The following is a 23,966-nucleotide window of genomic DNA, read 5'->3' as shown; positions in this document are numbered from 1 at the left end:
GTGACGTTTGTACCAGAATCATGGTACTGGTTCAATATACCCAAATTTGATATAGTGCAGAATTTCGTGTGAATTCTATAATCATTCAATAAAGACTTTGATTTTCTCCAGGTGTATCGGTTTCCTCCCACACTCCAAAGACGTGCAGATTTTCAGGTTAATTGGCTTCTGTGAAATGTTCCTAGTCTGGTAGAACTAATGTATGGGGTGATCGCTGGTCAGCACGGACTTGGTGGGCCAAAGGGCCTGTTTCCACTGTCTCTCTAAAACTAAAAACTAAAACACTGTCGATTTTTTTATTGGTTGTATTGGTGCAAGAGTATTTTTTGATGCCTTTTAAAAATGTATTAACTTAAAAAAATAATTGATTGTAAAGCTTTTCTCCCTTGAAATTAAATAGCAGAGTGGTTTAAGTAATTTTTGATTATTTAAATTAAGTTTTTCAAGTATGAGAACAGATGTTCTTTTGAAAAACATTTCAATTTATTTTGATTACATTTTCTTCAAATTGTATTAAAAAAATAGTTATTAGTTTTGGATATCTAGTAATATTTTCAAAGTTTCTACACATGTCTCAATTTTACAAGATTGCAAATGATTTTATACTTGTAGTTGTGTACATGCTTGAGTGCCTACAATATTCTGTTGTGCTGAAGCAAAGCAAGAATTTCATTGTCCTATCTGGGACACATGACAATAAACGCTCTTGAATCTTGAATCTTGGATCTTAAAATAAACCAGGAAACCCAGCACCAAATAAACCATGAATTCCCCTTGTGCCTAGTTTGATCCAAAGTGGGAAATCTATTCCTGTTGAAGCTGAACATTCGATGGGTGCAATGTGACCCCACCACCACTCACATCTTCCTATCCGCACCTCTCTCATCTTTACACAGAGACCACTCCATCATCAGCTCCTTGCTCCATTCATACTTTCCCACCAACCACTCCCTCCCACGTTATTTCCCCCTGCAACTGTAAGAGATGTAACACCTGTCCCTACCTGACCTTCATCCAGGGACCCCTTGTCCACAGAAGCTCTTCCAGGTGAAACAGAGCTTCACATGCACCTCTTAAAACCTTGTCTACTATATTCAGTGCACCTGATGTGTCCTCCTTTACATCGGGGAGACCAAGTGTAGATTGGGTGACTGTTTCACTGAACATTTGTGCTCGGTTCACCAAGACCTGCTGGATCTCACAATAGCTCCCATTTTCATCCCCTTCGCATTCCCATCCTGACCTTTCTGTCCTGGACCCCCTCCATTTCCAGAGTGCGGCCACAAGCAAGCTGGAGGTATAGCACCTTATAATCTGTTTGGGTAGTTTACGACCCAAAGTTATGAGCAATGAATTCTCCAAATATAGCTGACACCCCCCCCCCCCCTCTCTTTCCTGTGCCCCATTGTACTTGGTGCACACCCAGTTCTCCCACTATCCTGCCACTTTTCCAGTGCTCCCTTCCAACTATATCCCTCCCTTTGGCTTTACATTTCACTCCTCTTCTCCCCTTATCTGACACCCTTTTGTCTCCTTTTCTTCTCCAGCCTTTGTCTCCCCATCTGCCAAACACCCCTCATCTGCATCTATCTATCTCTTGCCTGGCCCCCTCTTATTTTCCAGCTTTCTCTACCCTGGCACAATCAGTCTGAAGAAGGGTCTTGGCCCAAAATATCACCTATCCATTCCTTCCACAGATGCTGCCTGACCCGCTGAGTTTTTAAGTATAGTTTAGTTCAGAGATACAGCGTGTAAACAAGCTCTTCAGCCCAATGAGTCCATGCTGACCATTGATCAGCCGTACACAAGTTCTACCCTCGTATTACAGACAATTTACAGAAACTAATAACCTACAAAGCTGTACATCATTGGAATGTGGGAAGAAACTGGATCACACGGAAAAATCCACACGGTCATGGAGAGAACGTACAAACTCCCTACAGATAGCACCCATGGTCAGTATCGAATCCGGGACTCTAGCACCGTAAGGCAGCAGCTCTACCACTACACTACCGTACCTTCCGTGCCACTTCGCACTTTGCGTTTTGCATTCAGTCGGTGATTTTCTGTGTGCAAGACTTAATGTAAGAAGAAAAAGTTTAAATTGAAAAGAATTTCTGTAGCAATAATATGACCTACTGGAGCATTCATTGTTTCTGTGTGTGAAAGATCAAATCTGTGTGCAAATGAAAGGCTGAAGCTTTTGAACTAAAGCCCACTTCAAAGATATATTGGAGCGATAGAGATGGGAGATTGGATCTAGAATTGAATCTACAGAGCTCTCATTTTTTTTGCGTGGGTAGTAGCCTCTTGTGAGCAACCACTGTTCTTTAAAATCACAAAACTTTGTGTTAGAAACCAAACCTCTCCAATTCACCATTCCTACTCCATAGAAACAAGAGCCCTGACCCAAAACGTCACCTACCTATGCTCCGCAGAGATGATGCCTGACCTGCTGAGTTATTCCAGACCTTTTCCATATTTTTGCACTCAAGCTAACACATTGAATTCTCCAACTTTAGGTAATCTCTACAAACACCCCTCTCTCCTTTCTTCCGTATAACTCCCCCTTTCTTTTCCCTTTCCCCTCCCATCCCCTGAGCCTTGGCTGACCTAACACCTATTTCTCCCCATCCCCCCCACCTATGCCCCTAAACATTGCAATCTCTGCAGCAATAATAATAGAGGAGATTGTCATTCCTCTAGCTTCACAATTCACAACTCTCTAATTCGGTTTAGTTGAGTTGAGTTTGATTGAATAACGTGGTCTGTAATCAGGACTTGAGGGGCTGAATTGTACTTGAGTATAGAAGTTGAAAGGTCATGTTACAGTCATTTAAAATGTTGGTGAGGCCACATTTGGAGTATTGTGTTCAGTTTTGGTCACCACAGGAAAGATGTTGTCAAGCAGGAAAGGGTGCAGAGAAGATATACGATGATGTTGCCCGGACTTGAGGGTATGAGCTATAGGGAGCGTTGAGCAGGCTAGGACTTTATTCCTTGGAGTGCTGGAGGATGAGAGATGATTTTATAGAGGTGTACAAGGTCATGAGAGGAATAGATAGGGTATATGCAACTTGTTTACCCAGAACTCTGATTTTTGGGTGATCGAAAACCAGAGGACATAGGTTTAAGAAAAGAGGAGGGAAAGCTCTAATAGGACCCTGAGGGGCAACTTTTTTTACACAAAGGGTGGTAGGTGTATGGAACGTGCTGCTGGAGGAGGTAGTTGAGGCAGGTACTATCACAACGTTTAAGAAACATTTGGACAGGTACATGGATAGGATAGGTTAAGAAGGATAAGGACCAAATGCAGGCAGGTGGGAATAGTGTAGATGTTGATGTGTAGACTTGTTGATCGACATGGGCGAGTTGGGCTGAAGGGCCTGTTTCCACGCTGTATGACTCTCTGACCCTAAATGATACGGCCCTGACTGACACCACCCAGTTGCCTATTCCACCAGCGAGAGGATCAAGTGGACAACCAGACGAGGGGGGGGGGGGGGAGGACCTCCAGTGGAAAGATTGTCCTTGGCTGGGAGCTCCAGCAATGGGGGAGGGTAGGTGTTCAAAAGTGTGCACATTGATGCTGGGTATTGGGTTAGGAACGGACCCTCTGCTTTCCTTGAGGGATCAGCATTGAGCACCTTCTCTCCAATGGGAACACGAGTGGTGAGTAGTGGGTAGGATATTTCTAAAATTACTTGGTGAATCAGATGTACCGCTAGCTTGTTGACGTTGATTCCATGTCTTCCGTATCTTGACTCCCCACCAACATCCTCAGGACTTTCTACAGGGGTACGGTGGAGTCTGTACTCACGTACTGCATAAATACGTGGTACTCCACCTGCAACTGCTCGGACAGGAAGGCTCTGCAGAAGGTAGTGAGGGGAGCAGAGAGGATCATTGGCGTCTCCCTACCCTCGGTACAAGAACTGTTCCAGAGCCGCTGTCTGAAAAAAGCTCAGAGAATTGCTAAGGACAAACTGCACCCCCTCCACATACACCTGGATCTCCTGCCTTCAGGCAAGAGATATCGCAGCATCAAAGCCCGGACTACAAGACTGTTAAACAGCTTCCTGCCACAGGCTGTGACGCTGCTAAACAGTCACTCTGTACTCACAGATTAGATTAAATTAGATTTGTTTATTGTCATTCAGACCTTTCGGTCTGAACGAAATTTCGTTTCCCTGCAGTCATATATATAATAAAAAATGACAAAAACACACAATCAACACAAATTTAACATCCACCACAGTGAGTTCACCAAACACCTCCTCACTGTGGTGGAAGGCAAAATCTTAAAGTCTCTGTCTCTTCCCTCTTTGTTCTCCCTCTGCACCGAGGCGATCCAGGCTCCAGATGTTGTGACCCCCACCGGGTGATGGTAAATCCCGCAGCTCAACCGTGCTCCGCGAACGGGCCGCTTCAAACTCCACGGGTGGTCGCTGCCGCCGCCACAGCTCCGAGACCGAGTCGGGTCTCCGCTGCCGCTGCTGCCGCCGCCACGGTTCCGGGGCCGAGTCGGGTCTCCGTTGCCGCTATCACCGCTGCCGCCGCCACAGCTCCGGGGCCGAGTCGGGTCTCCGCTGCCGCTGCCTCTGCTACAGCTCCGGGGCCGAGTCGGGTCTCCGCTGCCACTGCTACAGCTCCGGGGCCGAGTCGGGTCTCCGCTGCTGCTGCTACAGCTCCGAGGCCAAATCGGGTCTCCGCTGCCGCTGCTACAGCTTCGGGGCCGAATCGGGTCACCGCTGCCGCTGCTACAGCTCCGAGGCCGAGTCAGGTCTCCGCTGCCGCCGCAGCAGCTCCGGGGCCGAGTCGGGTCTCTGCTGCCGCTGCTGCCGCCGCCACAGCTCCGGGGCCAAGTCGGGTCTCCGCTGCCACTGCCGCTGCTACAGCTCCGGGGCCGAGTCGGGTCTCCGCTGCCGCTGCTGCCGCCGCCACGGTTCCGGGGCCGAGTCGGGTCTCCGTTGCCGCTATCGCCGCTGCCGCCGCCACAGCTCCGGAACCGAGTCGGGTCTCCGCTGCCGCTGCCTCTGCTACAGCTCCGGGGCCGAGTCGGGTCTCCGCTGCCACTGCTACAGCTCCGGGGCCGAGTCGGGTCTCCGCTGCCGCTGCTACAGCTCCGGGGCCGAGTCGGGTCTCCGCTGCCACTGCTACAGCTCCGGGGCCGAGTCGGGTCACCGCTGCCGCTGCTACAGCTTCGGGGCCGAATCGGGTCTCCGCTGCCGCTGCTACAGTTCCGAGGCCGAGTCGGGTCTCCGCTGCCGCCGCCGCAGCTCCGGGGCCGAGTCGGGTCTCTGCTGCCGCTGCTGCCGCCGCCACAGCTCCGGGGCCGAGTCGGGTCTTCGCTGCCGCTGCCGCTGCTACAGCTCCGGGGCCGAGTCGGGTCTCCGCTGCCGCCGCCACAGCTCCGAGGCCGAGTTAGGTCTCCGCTGCTGCCGCCGCTGCCGCCGCCACAGCTCCGAGGCCGCCAGCTCCGCCATTAGGCCTCGGAGCAGACGGAGACGGGGACGGGGAATATGACAGAAAAAAAGTCGCATCCCCCGAAGGAAGAGACCAAAACATGTTTCTCCCACCCCACCCACCCACATACACAACTTAATAAAACAAAATTGACTAAAACATGACAAAGGAACAAAAAGAAAGAAAAAAAACAGACGGACTGCAGGTGGGCCGCAGCTGTTAAGCCAGCGCCGCCATCTTGGAACTGCGGCACAGGCACCTGATTCTGAGGCTTGGCACGGACACTTTAATAACTGGCACTGGCCACTTTAATAACTGGCACTGGCCACTCAAATCAGCTGCTCCGGACATTTTTATGATTGGTTTTACTGTATTTTAACGTTGTTGTTTTACCTGCTTTTAACTATTTATACTGTTCCATCAGAGACTGGATTGTTTTTAGTGTTATTATGTGTGAAATGTTTTAAATTTCATGTGCGATGCTCCGCTATTCCCTGGGAAACATCTTTTCATTTTGCATTGTACAACTGTTGCTTGCAAGATGACAATAAAGGTTGATTGATTGATTGATTGATTGATTGATTGATTGATTGATTGACGTTGATTCCGTGATTCCGTATCTTCGCTCCATAGATGCTGCTGCACCCGCTGAGTTTCTCCAGCATTTTTGTGTACCTTCGATTTTCCAGCATCTGCAGTTCCTTCTTTACACTTTGATTCCGTGCACTCGGTTTTGATTCTGGAAGCAGCACATTTCCACATTGCAAAGGTATCACGTATGTCAAGCATTTTCCTGCAATGTACGTTCTTCCAAAGCATTATTCATTTGTGCTTGACAGCACCACATGATGGATATCCTGGCTGTCTTTGCGGCTTACTGCCACTACTCTCCCGATCAAGGAGCAAGTATCCCGGTTAATACAGGGGATCAAGATTAACCTTCTGCAATCTTGGCTGATAAATCTACACACACACTGTGTTGAAAATGAAAAGAAAGGTGACGGATGCTGGAAATGTGAACTAAAAACAGAAAATGCTAATAGAAAAATGCTCAGCAGGTCAGGCAGCAACTGTGGAAAAAGAATGGTCAGCCCAATGGTGTAGCTGTAGAGTTGCTGCCTCACAGCACCAGAGACCCAAGTTCAATCCAGACTACTACTCCTGTAGATTAATTGGCTTCTGTGATTCGTAAATTGGCCCTCAAGTGTGGGATAGTGTTAGCATATTGGGTGATTGCTGGTTGGCATGGATACAGTGGGCCAAAGAGCCCGTTTCCATGCTGTATCTCTAAAAGTGAAGTCTAACTGTATTCTCTAAAAGTGAAGTTTCTCTTCTGCACTCTGTATCTTCCCTCTGTATTCAACAGAGAGTTGAATATCTTGGGGCTAAATGGAATCAATGGATATGGGAAGAAAGCAGGAAAGGGGTATTGATTCTCGATGATCAGCCATGATCATATTGAATGGCTGTGCTGGCTCGAAGGGCCAATGGCCTACTCCTGCACCTATTTTCTATGTTTCCCCTTTGTTCTAACTCTTATACTTGAGTTTGACTTGATTGTATTTATGTACAAAATGGTAGAAACAAGAAACTGCAGATGCTGGAATACACAAAAGGACAAAGTGCTGGAGTAACTCAGCTGGATCAGACAGCATCATTGAAAAACATGGCTTGGTGATATTTCAGATTGGGACCCTTCTAGAGACTGATTATGGAGGGTCGGGGGAGAAAGCTGGAATAACCATATAACCATATAACAATTACAGCACGGAAACAGGCCATCTCGACCCCTCTAGTCCGTGCCGAACACATAATCTCCCCTAGTCCCATATACCTGCGCTCAGACCATAACCCTCCATTCCTTTCCCATCCATATAACTATCCAATTTATTTTTAAATGATAAAAACGAACCTGCCTCCACCACCTTCACTGGAAGCTCATTCCACACAGCTACCACTCTCTGAGTAAAGAAGTTCCCCCTCATGTTACCCCTAAACTTCAGTCCCTTAATTCTCAAGTCATGTCCCCTTGTTTGAATCTTCCCTACTCTCAGTGGGAAAAGCTTTTCCACGTCAACTCTGTCTATCCCTCTCATCATTTTAAAAACCTCTATCAAGTCCCCCCTTAACCTTCTGCGCTCCAAAGAATAAAGCCCTAACTTGTTCAACCTTTCTCTGTAACTTAGTTGCTGAAACCCAGGCAACATTCTAGTAAATCTCCTCTGTACTCTCTCTATTTTGTTGACATCCTTCCTAAAATTAGGCGACCAAAATTGTACACCATACTCCAGAATTGGCCTCACCAATGCCTTGTACAATTTTAACATTACATCCCAACTTCTATACTCAATGCTCTGATTTATAAAGGCCAGCACACCAAAAGCTTTCTTTACCACCCTATCTACATGAGATTCCACTTTCATGGAACTGTGCACAGTTATTCCCAGATCCCTCTGTTCACCTACATTCTTCAATTCCCTACCATTTACCATGTACGTCCTATTTTGATTTGTCCTGCCAAGATGTAGCACCTCACACTTATCAGCATTAAACTCCATCTGCCATCTTTCAGCCCACTCTTCCAACTGGCATAAATCTCTCTGTAGACTTTGAAACTCTACTTCATTACCCGCAACCCCACCTATCTTAGTATCATCTGCATACTTACTAATCCAATTTACCACACCATCGTCCAGATCATTGATGTACATGACAAACAACAGTGGACCCAACACCGATCCCTGTGGCACCCCACTCGTCACTGGCCTCCAACCTGACAAACAACCATCCACCATTACTCTCTGGCATCTCCCATTCAGCCACTGTTGAATCCATCTTGCTACTCCACCATTAATACCCAACCATTGAACCTTCTTAACCAACCTTCCATGAGGAACCTTGTCAAAGGCCTTACTGAAGTCCATATACACAACATCCACTGCTTTACCCTCATCAATTTCCCGAGTAACATCTTCAAAAAAATTCAAGAAGATTAGTTAAACATGACCTTCCAGGCACAAATCCATGTTGACTGTTCCTAATCAGACCCTGTTTATCCAGATGCTTATATATATTATCTCTAAGTATTCTTTCCATTAATTTGCCCACCACTGACGTCAAACTAACAGGTCTATAATTGCTAGGTTTACTCTTAGACCCCTTTTTAAACAATGGAACAACATGCGCAGTACGCCAATCCTCCGGCACTATTCCCGTTTCTAATGACATTTGAAATATTTCTGCCATAGCCCCTGCTATTTCTACACTAACTTCCCTCAATGTCCTAGGGAATATCCTGTCCGGACCTGGAGACTTATCCACTTTTATATTTCTCAAAAGTGTCAGTACTTCCTCTTCTTTGATCCTCATAGTTTCCATAGCTACTCTACTTGTTTCCCTTACCTCACATAATTCAATATCCTTCTCCTTGGTGAATACCGAAGAAAAGAAACTGTTCAATATCTCCCCCATCTCTTTTGGCTCTGCAGATAGTTGGCCACTCTGACTCTCTAATGGACCAATTTTATCCCTCGTTATCCTTTTGCTATTAATATAGCGGTAGAAACCCTTCGGATTTACTTTTACCTTACTTGCCAAAGCAACCTCATATCTTCTTTTAGCTTTTCTAATTTCTTTCTTAAGATTCTTTTTACATTCTTTATACTCCTCAAGCACCTCATTTACTCCATGCTGCCTATAACTATTGTAGATCTCCCTCTTTTTCCGAACCAAGTGTCCAATTTCCCTTGAAAACCATGGCTCTTTACAATTTTTACGATTTCCTTTCAACCGAACAGGGACATAAAGATTCTGTACTCTTAAAATTTCACCTTTAAATGTACTCCATTTCTCTTCCACATCTTTCCCATAAAACAAACTGTCCCAATTTACTCCTTTTAAATCCTTTCGCATCTCCTCAAATTTAGCCTTTCTCCAATCAAAAATCTCAACCCTAGGTCCAGTTTTGTCCCTCTCCATAATTATATTGAAACTAATGGTATTGTGATCACTGGACCCGAACTGTTCCCCAACGCATACCTCTGCCACCTGACCCATCTCATTTCCTAACAGGAGGTCCAGTACCGCCCCTTCTCTAGTAGGTACTTCTATGTATTGTTGCAAAAAACTATCCTGCACACATTTTACAAACTCCAACCCATCCAGCCCATTTACAGAATGTGTTTCCCAGTCTATGTGTGGAAAATTGAAATCTCCCACAATCACTACCTTGTGCTTACTACTAATATCTGCAATCTCCTTCCATATTTGCTCTTCCAATTCTCGCTCCCCATTTGGCGGTCTATAATACACCCCTATAAGTGTTGCTACCCCTTTCCCATTTCTCAGTTCCACCCAAATAGCCTCCCTAGACGAGCCCTCTAATCTATCCTGCTAAAGCACTGCTGTAATATCTTCCCTGACTAGCAATGCAACACCTCCACCTCTTGCCCCTCCAATTCTATCACACCTGAAGCAATGAAATCCTGGAATATTTAGTTTCCAATCACAGCCCTCCTGCAACCATGTTTCACTGATCGCCACAACATCATACTTCCAGGTGTCAATCCAGGCTCTAAGTTCATCCACTTTTCTTACAATGCTCCTAGCATTAAAATATACACATTTAAGAAACCCACCCTCTCTTATTCTCTGATTATTTTCTTTTTCTTCTCTCTCCCCTACATTTTGGGTCAGAGTGCTACCATTCTCTGCCCCCTGCTTCACACACTGACTGCTAGCTTTCCCAATTTGAGTCCCTCCCCCCAACCATACTAGTTTAAAGTCTCCCCAGTAGCCTTTGCAAATCTCCCCGCCAGGATATTGGTCCCCCTTGAGTTCAAGTGCAACCCGTCCTTTCTGTACAGGTCGCACCTTCCCCAAAAGAGGTCCCAATGATCCAGAAACTTGAATCCATACCCACTGCACCAGTCTCTCATCCACGCATTTATCCTCCACCTCGCTCCATTCCTACTCTCACTGTCGCGTGGCACAGGCAGTAATCCTGAGATTGTTACCTTTCCAGTCCTTCTCCTTAACTCTCTACCTAACTCCCTAAATTCTTCTTTCAGGACCTCTTCTCTTTTTTTACCGATGTCGTTGGTACCTATATGCACCACAACCTCAGGCTCCTCTCCCTCCCATTTCAGGATTTCTTGGACCCGTTCAGACACATCCCTGACCCTGGCACCAGGGAGGCAAACTACCATCCGGGACTCCTGTCTGCGTCCACAGAATCGCCTATCCGACCCCCTGACTATAGAGTCCCTTATTACAATTGCCCTCCTCTTCTTTTCCTTACCCTTCTGAGCAACAGGACCGGTCTTATAGGAATAGAGGAGGGGCAGGGCAAAGCCTGGTGAGTGATAGGTGGAAACAGGTGAGGATGATTTTGATAGGCAGATGGTTGGATGAAGGCCTGAGATAAAAAGACAAAAGTGTGAGATAAAGATAGGTGCAAATTGTGACCCTTCCTGACCCGAAACATCACCTATCCATGTTCTCCAGAGACGCCGCCTGACCCGCTGAGTTACTCCAGCATTTTGTGTATTTTTTTGTAATCCAGCATCTGCAGTTCCTTCTTCCTCCTGTTTAGGCAACTTGGTTGGCATGGATGAATTGGGCCAAAGGGCCTGTTTCTTTGCTGCAATTCTGTGTTTCTGTGACTGTAATTCTAAAATGCATACTTTAACTGTTCCCATTCTGTGTAAAATGCATTTTTAATGCAGTGTGGAAATCTTAACTGCAGTAACTGAAGTACTACAATTAATCTTTTGGATCGGCACTTCGAAATGCAGGGAATAGAGGGATAGGGATCATGAACACTCATAGGAGATCAGTTCTGTTATGCCCGTCTCACTTAGGAAACCTGAACGGAAACCTCTGGAGACTTTGCGCCCCACCCAAGGTTTTTGTGCGGTTCCCAGAGGTTCTCGGAGGTTTTTGTCAGTCTCCTTACCTGCTTCCACTACCTGCAACCTCCGGCAACCACCTGCAACCTCCGGGAACCGCACGGAAACATTGGGTGGGGCGCAAAGTCTCCAGAGGTTTCCATTCAGGTTTCCTAAGTGGGACAGGGGCATTAGGCATCATGTTCGGCACAAACAATGTGGGAAGAAGGGTCCGTTCCTGTGCTGTACTCTATGTTTACAAAACCTTTTGGCTCCATAAGAAAAGTAGAATTTTGTTGAGTTTTCTCAGAAAGATTCCAGCGAGCATAGCAAAAAATCTGTTTCAAGATTCTCAGAGAACCTTCCAGTGCGGCTAAGAAGAATGCTGCTTTGCAATGGCAAGAACTGTAAAACATAGACAAAAAGATATGTTCAAACGGCATCATACTGTATAGAGAAGAGTGCACACAAAAAAAAGAGATACTTACAAAATGGGAGAGGAAAACGCAATGAAGTCTGACAAAACTCACTTTGATAGACCCAGTGACCTGCTGGGCTCAATCTGTCCAAGTCGGGATGACATCTCCAGTTTGTATTTCCTCACATTGAGGGCAACCAAAATCTGAAAGTCTCTTCTCCCAAAAAACGATAAGGACAGGATTGAAAATGATGAATAATTTCTGTTCTAAGGCATGAGGTATGAAACAGCCATGATTCATTGTCTGGAGAAGCAAGTGCAGCGGGCTGAGTCACAGTGGTGCAGCGGTAGAGTTGCTGCCTGCCAGCGCCAAAGACCCAGATTCGATTCTGACTATGGGTGCCATCTGTATGGAGTTTGTACGTTCTCCACCGAGTCCGCACCGACCAAAGATCACCCGTACACTCGTTCTATCCTACACACTAGGGACAATTTATTGAAGCCAAACCTGCACATCTTTGGAGTGTGGGAAGAAACTAGAGCACCCAGAGCAAACCCACGCAGTCACAGGGAGAACGGGGAGAACATATAAACTCCGTACAGACAGCACCCGTAGTCACGATCAAACCTGGGTCGCTGGCGCTGTGAGGCAGCAACTCTACCGCTGCGCCACCATGCCGCCCGAAAGGGTTTGATTAGAATGCCAATTCCACAGCATTTAGTTACAAACCCACTGCCGTGCTTGTGCAGGATCAGTGAATTTAATTTATAAATTTTCAGGTTTAAAGATGTGGAACAGTTGAAAACGCGACAGTAGGAAGATGGAGCGAAGCTTTTCAATCTGTTGTAAAGAGTCTTTGGCTGCTCTTTTTGTTAAATGAGCCATGTCAAGGTTGTAGAACAATGTTTCCATATTTTATATGAACTATTATCATTTTTGCTATTGACAAATGATTAATATACCAAATTAAAAATGCAAAATGTTGTCCTTTCCTTGCCAAGATGAAAAGTGAATTTTCATTTCAATATTAATCCTTTCCTTCAGTTGTGAACAATGTTCATATGCAGAGGAGAATCTTGCACATTTGATCTTTCCCTTTACAACTCGATCAATTAAAGAAAGAAAGAAATCAACAATAATATCTAATCTCAGTTAATATCTCACACTAATCTTGAGACCATGTTATTTTACGTTATTTAGGTTATTTAGGCATTTCAGTCTCAGTCACAGAGGCCGATGTCAGGAAATCCTTCAGAGGGGTGAACCCCCGAAAAGCACCTGGACCTGATGGTATACCCGGCCGTGTTCTAAAAACCTGTGCGGACCAACTGGCGGGAGTTTTTACGGACATTTTCAACCTCTCACTTCTGAGGTCTGAGGTCCCCACCTGCTTTAAAAGGGCATCAATTATACCAATTATACCCAAGAAGAGTAAGGTGACGTGCCTCAATGACTATCGACCAGTAGCACTAACGCCGGTGGTGATGAAGTGCTTTGAGAGGCTGATCATGGAGCAAATCAACTCCTACATCGACAAAAACCTGGACCCACTGCAGTTCGCATACCGCCACAACAGATCAACGGTGGATGCGATCTCGCTGGCCCTCCACTCCGCACTGGACCACTTGGACAACAAAAACTCATATGTCAGGCTGTTATTCATTGATTACAGCTCGGCATTTAACACAATCATCCCCTCCAAACTGGTTACCAAACTCGCAGAACTGGGTCTCTGCGCATCCCTCTGCAACTGGATCCTCGACTTCCTCGTCCACAGACCACAGTCTGTTCGTATTGGTGGAAATGTGTCAGCCTCAATAACAATCAGCACGGGAGCACCTCAAGGCTGCGTGCTCAGCCCCCTGCTGTACTCACTCTATACCCATGACTGCGTAGCGAACCACAGTGCGAACTCCATCATCAAGTTCGCTGACGACACCACTATTGTGGGGCGTATCACTGATGGGGATGAGTCAGAGTACAGAAGAGAGATCGAGCAACTGTCCATATGGTGCCAGCGCAATAACCTGGCCCTCAACACCAGCAAAACCAAGGAACTGATTGTGGACTTTGGAAGGAGTAGGAGGGGGACCCACAGCCCCATTTATATCAACGGGTCGATGGTTGAAAGGGTCAAGAACTTCAAATTCCTGGGGGTGCACATCTCTGAAGATCTTTCCTGGTCCGAGAACACTAACGCAATTATCAAAAAAGCTCATCAGCGCCTCTACTTCCTGAGAAGATTACGGAGAGTCGGATTGTCCAGGAAGACTCTCTCTAACTTCTACAGGTGCACAGTCGAGAGCATGCTGACCGGTTGCATCGTGGCTTGGTTCGGAAATTTGAGCGCCCTGGAGAGGAAAAGACTACAAAAAGTCGTAAACACTGCCCAGTCCATCATCGGCTCTGACCTTCCTTCCATCGAGGGGATTTATCGCAGTCGCTGCCTCAAAAAGGCTGGCAGTATCATCAAAGACCCTCACCATCCTGGCCACACACTCATCTCCCTGCTACCTTCAGGTAGAAGGTACAGGAGCCTGAAGACTGCAACAACCAGGTTCAGGAATAGCTACTTCCCCTCAGCCGTCAGGCTATTAAACCTGGCTCGGACAAAACTCTGATTATTAGCAACCACTTTCTGTTATTTGCACTACCAGTTTATTTATTCATGTGTGTATATATTTATATCATGGTATATGGACACATTTATATGTTTTGTAGTAAATGCCTACTATTTTCTGTGTGCTTAAGTAAAGCAAGAATTTCATTGCCCTATACAGGGACACATGACAATAAACTCACTTGAACTTGAACTTGAACTTAATATCCTACTTTATCTAAAATAATTATACTGATTAGCTTGCATGGAAAACCATTGTAGGTTCTAAAGTGAAATTAGTAGTTTAGTTTAGAGATGCAGTGCGGAAACAGGCCCTCAGCCCACCGAGTCCGTGCCGACCAGCAATTACTGCACTGGACTGTCCCTGCCTGCTTCAAAGTCTCCACCATTGTCCCTGTACCCAAAAAGGCAAGGATGACTTGTCTGATTGACTACAGGTCTGTTGCACTGACCTCTGTAGTCATGAAGACACTTGAAAGGCCTGTGCTGGCCAAGCTGAAAAATATCACGATCCCCCTGCTGGACCCTCTGCAGTTTGCATCATCCACAGACCAATAGGTCTGTGGATGATGCAGCCAGCCTGGGCCTGCACTTCATCCTACAGCACCTAGATCCTATGCAAGGATCCTGTTTGTTGATTTAAGCCGACACAACCCTGATTGGACTGATCCAGGATGGGGAGCAATCTGCCTACAGACAGGAGGTGTCACAGCTGGCGTCCTGGTGCCATCGCAACAACCTAGAGCTCAATGCTCTTAAGACAGTGGAATTGATTGTAGACTTTAGGAGAGCTCCCCCTCCCCTCACCCCACTCACCATCAACAACACCACAGTCACATCTGTGGAGTCTTTTAAGTTCCTGGGAACCATCATCTTAAATGGACCTTAAATGGGGGGCTACCATCGACTCCACAGTCAAAAAGGCACAACAGAGGATGTACTTCCTACGGCAGCTGAGGAAGCACAATCTGCCACAGGCAATGATGGTCAAATTCTACGCGGCCATCGTAGAGTCCGTTCTCACCTTCTCCATCATGGTCTGGTTTGACTCAGCCACCAAGCACAACACCTGGAGGCTGCAGAGAGTCGCCCGATCAGCTGAGAAGGTTATTGGCTGCAACCTTCCCTCCATTGATGAACTGTATAATGCAAGGGCCAGGAAGCGAGTGGGCAAGATCATGTCTGACCCCTCTCACCCTGGCCACAAACTCTTTGAATCACTTCCCTCTGGAAGGCGACTCCGGACTGTCAAAGCTGCCACAGCCAGACATAAAAACTGTTTTTATCCACGAGTAGTTGCTCTACTCAACAGCCAAAAATCTGTAGCTTCCCTTTGATCTGGTAATTTGTTGCTTCACATGCTTGATCAATGGTGTTTTATCATTAATGTTTTATTATTATTAATGTTTAGTGTTTTTGAGTCATTCGTAACTGTCACTGTATGTCATGTTGTTGTGGGCGGAGCACCAAGGCAAATTCCTTGTATGTGAAAACTTGGCCAATAAACAAACTAAAGTGCCTGTCCCACGAGCATGCGACTGCATGCGGCAAGCGCGACCAAACCGGAAGCGGGGGCTGCGCGGGGGTCGCACGGAGGTCGAGTGATCCCCGTACAGGGCCGGTCCCACCAGCATGCGACTGCATGCGGCGAGCGCGACCAAACCGGAAGCGGGGGCCGTGCGGAGGTCGAGTGAGAGACGTGAAGTTCGAGCGAAGTCCGCGGAAAGTTCGAGCGTGACGTACGGCGTGAAGACGCTGTGTATGGCGTGAAGGCGTTGCGTATGCCCGTCGAGGCGGTGCGTATGGCCTCAATGTGGCTGCAGGCCGGCAGGCCGTTGCCGCGCAGAATTTTTGAACACTGTCAGTTTTCCGGAGCCCCGCGCGATGTCTCGACCAGCTCCGCCTAACTCCATACGGCTCCAGCGATCGAAATGAGACCGGCCACGCAAGGCCATACGGCTCAAGCGACCACATTAGGTCGCGCTTGCCGCATGCAGTCGCATGCTCGTGGGACAGGCCCTTTATTTACTTACATAGCACTATGCTACACAAATCAGTATGTCTTTGGAGAGTGGGAGGAAACTGGAGCTCCCAGGGAAAACCCACGTGGCCCCACACTCCAAAGACGTACAGGTTTGTAGTTTCATTGGCTTTGGTAAAGATTATTAATTGTCCCTTGGGTGTAGGATAAATGGATAATGCTGGTGTACTGGGATCGCCGTTCAGCGCAGACTCGGTCGGCCAAAAGGCCTGTTTCCACACAGTATCTCTAAACTAAAGTAAACTAAAGTGATAGAAATATGAATGGAAATCCTCAGATTTGAATTACTGTCAATCTGGCAGTAAATTCTGAATTTTCATCTCCAGGATTAATTTTTATCCAGGAATTGGATCATGTGGTAGACAAATCCAGGTTCTTGTCAGTTGTGTTTCCAGTAACAAATGTTTTATAGAAAGGCTGTATGTTTGTTATTAAATCTAATGCAGAAAAAAGATGAAAACATTCGTATTGCTTTTTAAAAAAATTCAAAAAGAGGAATGTATTTAAAATGTAAATAAAAAATGTAAAATTAAAAAGCCCCCAAAAAATAATCAATAGAAGTAAATGCAGTGAATCTTCTCAAGATTATCTGATGAGATCTAAGAAATGCTTTCATTAATTGTTAAAGTTACAGCAGATTTAGTTTGCTCCCTAATTGGTTCTCTTCTCATGATGCTTATATTACGGTTGCTTCAAGGATTGCAGAAGAAAATCTAATCATAACTTCAATCATGCCCAATATCTAATCACAGTTCTTCTGTCTACAACCCAGCGCACCACATTTCAAATAAAATCTGATCGATGGTTAAATTGCTTTTTTCAAATTATTTATTGCAGAAGATCAGCTGGAGAATTTTTCAAAGGTATATTTTTGATTTTTTTTTTAACACACTTGTCTAATGAGCTACAGGGATGTTTTTTTCTTAATAGCATCAGGGAGAATGCCATAATGTTCTTTTGATCCCATCTATTTGTCCCTCTCACTTTGACTTTCATTATCTCCACTCATCTGCTTCATCCCGTCTCCTTCAAATAACCATTGCCTTGTGTTTTCTTGCAGGCTGTCCCCTTTAGAACTCAGCTGACCTTACTTTAGACTTAAGAGATACAGCGAGGAAACAGGTCCTTCGGCCCACAGATTCCGCACCAACCAGCAATCACCCCATATACTAGCACTATCCTACACCGTGAAAAGTCATTTCCACCCACACCAAAGTGAAAGGGATATGGTCAGTTTTGCCTTGACATCATGCTTGCATTTGTGGCAAATTGTCAATTCTTATGGCAGCTTCTTAGTGTGACACGGTGGCGCAGCGGTAGAGCTGTTACCATGGGCGCTCTCTGTACGAGTTTGTAAGTTTTCCCTGTGACCATGTGGGTTTTCTCGAGATGCTCTATTTTTCTCCCACACTCCAAAGACGTACAGGTTTGTAGGTTAATTGGCTGCGGTAAAATTGTAAATTGGCCCTAGAATGTAGGATAGTGTTAGTGTGCAGCACACCATGTCCACACCGACCACTGTACACTAGTTCTATGTTATACCACTTTTGCAATCTACACACTAGGGGCAATTTACAGAAGCTAATTGACCTACAAACCTGCACGTTGGTGGAATGTGGGAGGAGACCAGAGCACCCGGAGAAAACCTACATGGTCACAGAGAGAATGTACAAACTCCGTACAGGCAGCATCCTTCGTCAGGATTGAACCTAGATGTCTGGTGTTGTAAGGCAGCTACTTTACCGCTGTGCTACTGTGCCTCCCCAAAGCCGTGAGGCTATTAATAGATTTGCGGAAAAAAATGTAGGTGATAGAAAGCTGGAGATAATCTGCAATGAAGCTGTGAGGTAAAGGAGGAGTGGGGAGCAGACTGGGGGTTAAAGAAAACTAGAAGAAAGATTCAGGACTCGTGATGAAGAGAATTTAAATTTGAGGGACAGCAAGAACTAGTTTTGGGTCGTAGATTTGCTCAGGGTAGATAACAAGGTTGTGAGGATCTATACAGATTGTCCTTCCTGGTGCAGGATAAACGGGGTTGGCTGCCTATGAACATTTATTCACTTAAGAGATGTGAATCTTCGAGATTCTGGACTCCGATGGACTGTAGATGCTTGGCCATTGATTTTAGGTAGACAAAAATGCTGGAGAAACTCAGCGGGTGAGGCAGCATCTATGGAGCGAAGGAATAGGTGATGTTTCGGGTCGAGACCCTTCTTCATAGATGCTGCCTCCTGCTGAGTTTCTTCAGCATTTTTGTCTACCTTCGATTTTTCCAGCATCTGCAGTTCTTTCTTAAACATTTGGCCATTGATTTTAGTCGGTGGCTGAGGTCGATAGATTTTTGAGCAAGTTTGAAGAGATTTCAGGCCGAAAAAAGAAGGTGGAGCTGATGTGAAAGTTGGGCCGTGATCTTAATGAACAGTGCAGCAGGCTTGTTTTGCTTTCAATTCTCACAACAGACTAACGAAGCCTAGATCAAGCACAGGAATAGGAACCTGAGGGGTAACTTTTTTGCACAATGTGTGGTGGGTGCATGGAACGAGCTGCTAGAGAAGGTAGTTGAGGCACGTACTATTGCATTGTTTAATGCCACTGTCACACTTGGAAACCTGAACGGAAACCTCTGGAGACTTTGCGCCCCACCCAAGTTTCCGTGCGGTTCCCGGAGGTTGCAGGTGGTTGCCGGAGGTTGCAGGTAGTGGAAGCAGGTAGGGAGACTGACAAAACCCTCCGGGTATCTCCGGAAACTGCACGGAAACCTTGGGTGGGGCACAAAGTCTCCAGAGGTTTCTGTTCAGGTTTCCTAAGTGGGACAGGGGCATAAGAAACATTTGCACAGGTACATGGATAGGGACAGGTTTGGAGGGATATCAGCCAAATGCAGGCAGGTACGACAAGTGTAGATGGGACATGTTGGCCGGTGTGGGCAAGTTGGGCTGAATGACCTGTTTCCATGCTGTTTAACTCTATGATTCTGTAACAATGTTATCACCTATCATAAAGAAACTATATTAAGCCACTTACATGACATAATTCTGTTACAACAAATGTTTTAAAAGTACTGTTTCCCCTGAACCCCATCTCCTACCTCCACGGCAATCCCCTCACTACGAGGTGCAAATTTGTTGGTGTTAAAAGGTCATAATACTTTTTGCCTAGCAACCCCAAATATATTTTAGTTTACTTCAGAGATACAACATGGAAGCAGCCATCTGATCCGCTAAGTCCATGCCAACCATCGATCACCCGTTCACAGTAGTTCTATTTTATCACACTTTCTCATCAACTACCAATGCACTAGGGGCAATTTACAGAGGCTAATTTACCTACATACCCGCATGTCTTTGGCATATGGAGCACACAAAGTAAACCCCAAGCAGTCACAGGCAGAACATGCAAACTCCATATGGACAGCACCCAGGGTCAGGATCGAACCCGGGCCTCTGACACTATGAGGCAGCAGCTCTACCAGCTAGGTGGATGAGAAAGTGGGAAAACAGATGCTCAATCCCGACCTCAGCTGCTGTCTGTCTAATAAGCATGCAAGGTAATAATTTCCCCAGCCTATTGTTTTGTGAGAATAATAAATAGGCAGCATTCAACCATACAAATGGTTCTCACTCACCGTGATTTGACAGTGCGTGAACAAAAGTGGTACTCCAGATAAATTACTTGTCCCATGGAGGGCTGGACTGTTGGCTATTTATTAGTGGAACAAATTGGCTTTTCAGAAATGATCCAAATGAGTACAGAGGTTAAAGAGAATGTCCCAATTAGTTTTTTTAGGATCTTTGCATGAAAGGGAAAAATAGAACAAACAACATTTATGGCTGCACAATGGCACAGTGGTAGAGATGCTGCCTTACAGCACCAGATACCTACGTTCGATCCTGACTACAGGTGCTGTCGGTACAGAGTTTGTACGTTCTACTCGTGACCACATGGGTTTTCTCAGAGTGCTCCAGTTTCCTCACACACACCAAAGACGTGCAGGTTTGTAGGTTAATTGGCTTCTGTAAATTGCTCCTAGAGTGTAAGATAGTACTAGTGTATGGGGTGATCGCTGGTTGGCACGGATTCAGTGTGCCGAAGGGCCTATCTCCACGCCGTATCTCTAAACTAATTAAAACATTTTGTGAGCAATAAGCAAAGTACTGGAAGAACTCAGCGGGTTCGGCTGCATCTGTGGAGGGAAATAGGTTGTTAACAATTTGCTTCGTGTGTCTCCAAAAAGGGATATGAAATCGATGGAGGAAAGCTAATGGGACAAAAAGTAAAACAATCTATGGAAGGTGTGCATGCAGTGTCATGAGTGGCTCAGAATGGAGCCAATAAAGGAACCAATGCAAAAATAAGGTTACTCATGATAAATCTACAGCAAGATAATTCAAGGCTAAAGACTGATGATGGCCTTTTGAAGGAATTCTGGTATTTAGCGATAGGAAATAGTAGTACAATGGCACTGCGGTAGAGTTGCAACCTTACAGCCCCCGGGACCCAAGTTCGATCCTGACCACGGGTGCTCTCTGTACGTAGTTTGCATGTCATCCCTGTGACCGTGTAGGTTTTCTCCCAGTGCTCCGGTTTCCTTCCACACTCCAAAGATGTACAGGTTTATAGGTTAATTGCCCCTAGTATGCAGGATAGAACTAGTATACGGGGTGATCGCTGTCGGCATGGACTTGATGGGCAAGAAGGGCCTGCTTCCACGCTGTATCACTCTAAAACTCTAAACTCTGTCAGGTCACAGCTACATTGGTGTTCTTGTCACTGACTATGACTGAGCGTGCTTAGCCCATACAAATTAGGACAGATGATGATGAAAGCTTCAATTATCTCAAAATCATTTCCTCTGCCAAATCAGAACGCTGACTTCACCAACATCTGCTCGATCCGCTGCATTGTATCAAACTCCTGATGTATGTATCTTATTTACAGAATAGTTCCAATGAGTCTAAAATTTTATTTTGATGATCAACATTTGAAGATAGGAAATTGTGAGTGTTTTTTGCAATTAAGGGATATAAATTTACATAACTGATTTGTTTAGTTTAGTTTCGAGATCCAGCGTGGAAACAGGCCCTTCGGCCCATCAAGTCTGCGCGACCAGTGTTCACCCAGCATTATCTTAGCAGCATTATCCGAAAGACAATTTACAATTTTACCGAAGCCAATTAAACTAAAAACCTGCAAATCTTGGGAGTGTGGGAAGAAAGAGGGGCACCCGGGGAAAACCTACACTGTAACAGGGGGAACGTGCAAACTCCGTACAGACAGCATCCATAGTCATGATCGGACCCGGTTCTCTGGCACTACTGCTGCACCACCATGCAACATGGACAGAGACCCATTACACCAGTGATTTGCTCATTTGACTCCCTATTTAATATTACATGGTATTATCCCACATGCTGAACCCTATGCTACTTTATGCTTAATTATGTTTGTTTGGGCTTCAAGGGCATTAATCCAGCCAATCAATTTTCTAGCAGCTAAGTCTCCTTGCAGTGGTCTGTTATCCATTTGCAGCTACTACAGATGTAAAGAGTCTCAATTGTAACTGTAGTTTGAATTCTATTCATGAGATTTTATATTTTCTTTTGCTATTTACAATTCTACCGTGTTTCGTCCAGATTTTATGCTCCACAATCTGTCACATCCATTTCATGGACAAGTTTGTAATCCTGGTTCAGTGGGTTTTCAATCAAGTTCAGCGGCTCCCCGGCCTGTTAATTTCCACTTGTTTAATCCTCTCCCCGATGCCACATTTCTCCCATCCCGGCCTTGGGTTAAACGTTATCCCCCTTCACTTAGACAATCGGCAATAACAGACTCCACCTCCTCCTCCGTGGTCTGTTATTGCAAGGGTTTACTTTAAAGGCAAACTGAAATTTAGTATGGTTTAGTTTAGAGATACAGCAGGGAAACAGGCCCTTCGGCCCACCGAGTCCGTACCGACTAGTGATCTCCGCACACGAGCACTATGCTACACACGAGGGACAATGAACAATTATAGAACCTACATCTTTGGAGTGTGGGAGAAAACCAGAGTTCGCGGATAACCCCATGCAGGTCATGGGAAGAACGTACAAACTCTGTACAGACAGCACCCGTAGTCAGGATCGAACCCGGGTCTCTGGCGCTGTAAGGCAGTAACTCTGCCATTATACCACCGTGCATATGCATTGTATATTTGAATATGTTAAATAGAAAGCATAGCCACAATGTTAAAACAAAATTCTGACAGATATTTATGTCAGTTGATCTATGTTCAATCTACTGCAAACATGACAATATTCTTTTCACCTTTTTCTCTGACCTTAGTGCTTTACAATTGAACAGTGCCATACATTGAACAAGGTGCAAAGGTTGTCATTAATCTTGTTGAATTCGTATCTAATTGAACATGCTGCACATTCCATGGAACTGAAAGGGAGGGGGCTGGAAATCGCCACAGTTCACTCCTTCCAATTAAATCATAAATGCATTCTCATACTCCTGTTTGATGGAAATACTGACCAGAGGAATCTTCTCAGCAAGTTTCACATTTGGTAGATTGAAATAAGATTAATTTGCACTGTTAATGGGCCTGAGATTTGTTCACCTTCTCTGCTCTATGTGTGACAAATTAGCGAGGTGCCTTTTCTTAATCTCATTGCTCATGGTCATGCTGTTAATGATGAATCATTAATTAAAAATAGTCCAAATTATTAAATGTGATTAGTAACACGTGCTGAATGGCTTGATAGTTCATGTTACATTCTGTGGAGGATCCCTCAGTTTTAAACCTAATTTCAAGCAATTTTGTTTCTTTTAAGGCTCATTTATTATCCCTCTCAACCTTGAGCAGCCAGATATGGAACAGTCAGTATTAGTGCTGGAATAAACAGTGTCTCAGGGAACGTACAATTAGAGAAACATTGTCATGTTTCTTAATGGCAGGGTTAAAATGATGTTAAAAACAATCTTGCCTTTCAATATTTGTTCTGCACTGAATACTAAAATACAGAGTCAATAAAGTTTAATTACTGACCTTTTAGTACAGTGATCCAAAGTGACACTTTCACAGTAATGGATTTGACTTGTGTCTCCACTCTATTAACTGGCGGCCATGTGGCCAATCTGATGTAGCGCTTTGATTTGAGCTGCTAACTCCTTTGCTCTTTTTGCAGATACCACCTGATCTGCTGAATATTTCCAGTATTTCAGTTCTCTGTTTTTATTTCAGACATATGGCATCAGCTGTTTTTTCTTGCTTTGATTTCCATATATGGACAGAACAGCCTGAATGTGTAATTGGCAGATTAGGCAGATCAGTACTAGATTAGTAACAGAGTCAAAGGTTAAAGAGAGAAGGCATGAGAATGGGGTTGAGATGGAAAGAAGATAGATCAGGCATGATCGAATGGTGGAGTAGACTCGATAGGCCAAGTTGCCTACTTTGGCTACTAAGACTTATGAACTTACTTTATGAACTAGTTCATGGTACAAGCCCATTGCGTGAGACAAGTTAGATCAGAGGACTTCTGCGT

At 45.3% G+C, this 23,966-nt stretch overlaps 1 long non-coding RNA gene across 1 annotated transcript; it reads right to left on the bottom strand.

The window, feature by feature from the left end:
* Window positions 1–1,040: 1,040 nt before the first annotated feature.
* LOC116977328 lies at window positions 1,041–22,280 on the bottom strand. Its single transcript, XR_004413183.1, has 3 exons — window positions 22,268–22,280; window positions 3,614–3,619; window positions 1,041–1,072 (listed from the first exon to the last, which is right to left on the bottom strand). It is a non-coding gene; the product is annotated as an uncharacterized LOC116977328 (long non-coding RNA).
* Window positions 22,281–23,966: the final 1,686 nt, after the last annotated feature.

Source organism: Amblyraja radiata, chromosome 9 (assembly GCF_010909765.2).
Source record: "Amblyraja radiata isolate CabotCenter1 chromosome 9, sAmbRad1.1.pri, whole genome shotgun sequence".
Classification (NCBI taxonomy): domain Eukaryota; kingdom Metazoa; phylum Chordata; class Chondrichthyes; order Rajiformes; family Rajidae; genus Amblyraja; species Amblyraja radiata.
This window is presented reverse-complemented; position numbering and strand designations above follow the sequence as displayed.